Source organism: Heptranchias perlo, chromosome X (assembly GCF_035084215.1).
Source record: "Heptranchias perlo isolate sHepPer1 chromosome X, sHepPer1.hap1, whole genome shotgun sequence".
Classification (NCBI taxonomy): Eukaryota; Metazoa; Chordata; class Chondrichthyes; order Hexanchiformes; family Hexanchidae; genus Heptranchias; species Heptranchias perlo.
Window position 1 is genome coordinate 10829808 of NC_090370.1, and position 5395 is coordinate 10835202.

General features: G+C 44.6%; 1 long non-coding RNA gene across 1 annotated transcript; it reads right to left on the minus strand.

The window, feature by feature from the left end:
- Window positions 1-1706: 1706 nt before the first annotated feature.
- Window positions 1707-4883, minus strand: LOC137306955 (uncharacterized). The gene is made up of 2 exons (XR_010958975.1): window positions 4510-4883; window positions 1707-3466 (listed from the first exon to the last, which is right to left on the minus strand). It is a non-coding gene; the product is annotated as an uncharacterized lncRNA (long non-coding RNA).
- Window positions 4884-5395: the final 512 nt, after the last annotated feature.

A 5395-nucleotide genomic window follows, 5' to 3' on the forward strand; every position in this document is an offset into this window, starting at 1 on the left:
GCTCGACACCATCCAAGACAAAGCAGCCCGCTTGATTGGCACCCCATCCACCACCTTAAACATTCACTCCCTTCACCACCGGCGCACAGTGGCTGCAGTGTGCACCATCCACAGGATGCAATGCAGCAACTCGCCAAGGCTTCTTCGACAGCACCTCCAAAACCCGCGACCTCTCCCACCTAGAAGGACAAGAGCAGCAGGCACATGGGAACAACACCACCTGCACGTTCCCCTCCAAGTCACACACCATCCCGACTTGGAAATATATCGCCGTTCCTTCATCGTCGCTGGGTCAAAATCCTGGAACTCCCTTCCTAACAGCACTGTGGGAGAACCTTCACCACATGGACTGCAGCGGTTCAAGAAGGCAGCTCACCACCACCTTCTCAAGGGCAATTAGGGATGGGCAATAAATGCCGGCCTCGCCAACGACGCCCACATCCCATGAATGAATTAAAAAAAATGGGCAGAGATAGTGAGAGATCCTGCAGTGAGCAAAAAAAAAAGACAAAAGATCGGAGACTGTGATCTTTGGTAAATGAGGAGTTGACAGGAAAAGATTAATTAAAAATGAATGAGAACAGCTCCCTCATGGCTTAGTGGATTAAGGCCTGGTGTCGTCCTGAGCTGTAGAGACCATAAGGCCCTAGGTTTGATTCTTCGGAGTCAATTTGAACTGTTTTCACCAGGCAGCAGGGGAGCAGCTGCTTGTTTTGCACCCCCCTCCCCAATATTCCTTTCCAGTTACGGGGTGTACAGCAAGCAACTGACCAGCTACTGCCCGTTTCCCGCCTGAAGGGAACAGTTAAAATCGACCCCTCTGGTCTGAGTTAGCTGATTTCAGTGGGGCAGCAACAGGCGAGGGAAGGGAAAAGAGACCAACAGGGCTCCCACTCCTGATGACTATCCGGTGACCTCCTGACCCCACCCCAGAGAGTGGACTTGTGTGCGTGTTGATTGAGGGCGGGGATCATGCTCATCTGTATTGTCCTCCACTGTGGAATCAACCTCACTAGACACTTGCTGCCTAGGCTCGCACATATGACAAGTGGCCTCCTGGGTTGGGTACTGGCACCCTTGGCACTGTACCCCAGCACGAGTCAACATCTTCAGGAGAGGAGGGGGAAAAACTATCAGGGGTGTGGGGGTGGCGGGACGGGGGGAATGCAATGGATTACTCCGGTCAATTGGAAAAACCAAAGTGTCAAAGAAAATAAACTACAGTCAAAGAAGAAGAAAGATAAATTGTAGTGCAATCTGAATTGATGATCACTTGCAATTGTGTAAGGGAGTTTTTGTACTAGTTCCACTTTAGCCCACACAATGGAGACAATCTGATAGAATTGTGGAAACTAAAAGGGGTTTCCTTTGGAGTGCGTCAGATACATTTCTTCCCATTCTGCTATTGTACATTGTAACGCTATGGAAATAAATTATACAGTTCTGTACAGAACCTCCATTCTTCTCCCTACTTTCAAAACCCTGCACGGTTGTTTCCCTTTTTACAATGGGCCTATTGTCCAGCACCATATATTCTGCAGCAAGTTCATTTGAATTTATGCTATGGGCCAGATTCTATGACTTGCAAAATGGCAACAAAAAAAGATAGTGTAATGGAGGACCTTTATCAGCGATAATGGCTAAATGTTCATGCTTGGCTTCCACGTAGTATCCCAAGATCCTAATCGGGAATGAAATAGGCCGAGTTTTGAACGTTTATGATGAATGCACTCTTTATTGAGTTTAATCACAGTGCTGTAATTATTAATGATTGATGAGGAATGAGATGTTGTTTTTTTTCCTCTGCTTGCCTCACAGTAAGTTAGCCCCTCCTCCATCCACACTATCCTTTTGACCCAGAAGGGCTAAACCATGGATTCAGTCGATGCCAATCCTTGATCAGACAGCTAAGAGGCTTTCTTAACTGCTTGGGGAAGTCAGTTTTCCTTCTCGCCCTGTACAAATCCATCCAAAACCAGCAAAATCCACCCTGTCAATGAAACAAGAGTGCAAATTCAAGATTTGGCTTTGAATCTCCATTCCCTAGTCAGGAATCCCACTTCTTCTGGATGGCTTCTTCTCATTATGAACTGTTTGAAGTAAGTGGTATTAAGGTCTAGGGGGAAGGGTGAGGAATTGGAATCTAAATGATAAAGAGCTTCACTAAAGTGTGTCAACTGTGGCTCAGTTGGTAGCACTCTTGCTCCTGACTCAGGAGGTCGTGAGTTTATAGTCCCACTCCAGAAACTCAAGCATAAAATCTAGCCTGACACTCCAGTGTAGTACAGGGGGAGTGCTACACTGTCGGAGATGCCGTCTTTTGGATGCAACGTTAAATCGAGGCCATGTCTGCTGTTCAAAGAAGAGCAGGGGAGTTCTCCCCGGTGTTCTGGCCAACATTTATCCCTCAGCCAACATTACCAAAACAGATTATCTGGTCATTATCACATTACTCTTTGTACACAAATTGGCTGCTGCATTTCCTACATGACAACAGTGACTACACTTCAACAGTACTTCATTGGCTGTGAAGCGCTATGGGACATCCTGAGGTTGTGAAAGGTGCTATAAAAATGCAAGTCTTTCTTTCTTTCAATGGTGAGCAAAATGGTGGCCAACGCTCACAGAGGTAAATGAACTCTTGTTCCTACATTTTTGAAGAAAACTCCTCCAGTGGTGTAGTGACAAAACACATGGCCCAGTGTGTTTCAGAGCTATACAGACCAGAGATTGTTTGATGACTGAGTTGATCTTTACATCAGACAATGGAAAGACATAGGAGAAACGAAGAATGTGTGAATAGCCGAGGCAGTGGGAGACATCCAAGGAAGAGATGAAAAGTTGAATTCAAAGCCTGTAGATCAGGTCTGAAATTAAAACAGGGAAAGCTGGTAAAATAGGGTGAACACCAATGGCACAGACTCCCCCCGCCAGTACTGTGTTCTGAAGAAGGGTCTCCACTCCTGGTGTCACCCCACCTCCTGTCCTGCCAGACACCAACAGACCCATCCCACATTGTCAGCATTTCCTGATGTAAAGACAATGAAGACTACAGTTACGATCTGAAAGGATTAAAGTCAACGTTCAGGCCAGAGGCCGTGCTGTTCCTAGAGTTAGAGTAGGGAAAAATGCGGTGAGTCTTGATTTAACACAGTGACGATTCCTTAGAGCTTAATGGGAACAAGGGAGGGAAGAGTCAACGACCATAATAGTACTGGTATAAAATAGAGACAAGAAAGGTTGCGATGAAGAGAGAAAGGTTGAAGGCTGACTATCAGGTGACGAACTTTTTCTTGTATCCGGTCTGGGAGTGAGAGGTGCTAGGAGGGTCTCCCCGGATGATAGGAGCAGTAGTCACGTCTTGGGCGAACTTGGGCTTCATAGAAAGTTAAAGGTCATTGAGTGTAAACGTCAGTCACAGGAATCAGTACTGGCAATCCCTGCACAGGAATCCTTGTGGAACAGCCTGAAAGTAAATCAAAGAGGGCACTTTAACCAATGTGGTCAAGGGTTGTTACTGTCTTATTCTTGGTGGTGTGGGTGGGGTCACAATGAGCTTATCATCATATTAGTGACAGGCAGTTTATTTTAACTGGCTTAATGCCTCTACTAAAATAGTAGGTGCTGGAGTGTCAAATGAACGCATATGGAAGGCTCATATTTTTTCCTGACCCTCTGTGCCAAGTGTCATTGGCAGGAAGCACAATTTTAGTAAAATGTCCAACTTTCATTTGGTTGAAATGGCTCCAGACAAAGCCCCTGCTGGTGGTAACGTCTTGCCATCACTCAGTGATAGGTTAGGAGAGTCCCATTCGAGCAGCAAGTCGCTTGTTTTCATGTGTGTTTGTAGCTGGCCTTTTAGGACTGCATAACATCTGATTAGACTGGTGTTACTGAGCACTTCTGTCCAACTGATTTACAAGGTAGAGAAACTGTTAAAGAAAAATGCATTCCACTGTCATCGTCTCTATTTTATTACCGTAACATTATCAGATTCCAGTCTAGCATCCTTGTAGATAGAACATACAGTCCTTGCATAAGATAGATGCTGATAGAGCAATTTCTAATGAAATATAGACCAGCATTAAGGAATGATGTGCTTACTATGAGTCCTCAACTGTGGTTCTTTAATGCCAAGGCATCTCGGCATCTCCACATCGTGGTTCTTTAATGCCAAGGCATCTCGGCATCTCCACATCGTGGTTCTTTAATGCCAAGGCTGATGTACATTTTAAGGATTGACGAAGTTGTTGAGGAATTTGCAAAGCGGTTTTTCAGTGATAAACTTTTTACATCATTAGGCACAGGGACTTCATATATCGATGGTTCATTAGGATAGATCAGCAAAGTTCATGTATAAATGTGTAGCATGCTCCTACTACATTCCTGCCTACCCTATATTTAGACAGGTACTACCCCGTTTAAAATATTCCACTATACTTTAAATGGGTTAACATCTAAAAATGGCACGCTCAGGAAAGGAAGAACGAACATGCATTTATATAGCACCTTTGATATCCTCAGGACGTCCCAAAGCTGATGATGTACTTTTGAAGTGTAGTCACTGTTGTAATGTAGGTAAACACAGCAGCCAATTTGTACTCAGCAAGGTCCCACAAACAGCAATGAGATAAATAACCAGTTAATCTGTTTTGGTGTTGTTCGGTGAATATTGGGCCAGGACACCGGGGAGAACTCCTCTGCTCTTCTTCAAATAGTGCCGTGGGATCTTTTACATCAACCTGAAAGGGCAGATGGAGCCTCGGTTTAATGTCTCATCTGAAAGACGGTACCTCCGACAGTGTCGCACTCTCTCAGTACTGCACTGAAGTGTCAGCCTAGATTTTGTGCTTAAGTCTCTGGAGTGGGACTTGAACCCACAACCGTCTGACTCAGAAGTGAAAAGGATACTAATGAGCCAAGGCTGACACTTTGGAATGTGGTATGAGTGCATTAACTGTTCATTTATGAACTTCGCTGATTGAAGGCTCTACTCTATTGACCCAAGAGTTATATTGAATGGGTTTATTTAATGCCTGTTGCATTTTCCATTGATGGCACTGTGAGTTTGAACAGAATTCTTCAACTCTCATTAAACTGCACTAACATCCTAGCAAAATTTAAATACAAGAATATGAGAATTTTTAGGATCATGAAAAGACCATTAGGCCCATCTCTTTTGGATAGATCAATCCCACCTACCCACCTTCTTGCCATATCTCTCAGTCCCATTTCTTTCCAGAAACACATGTATTTGCCTCTTGAACCTACTAATGGTGTCAGCCTTGACTCAGTGGTACCACTCTTTCCTCAGAAGGTAATGGTTCATGTCCCACTCCAGCGACATAATCTAGTCTGACATTCCACTGCAGTACTGAGGAAGTGCTACATTGTT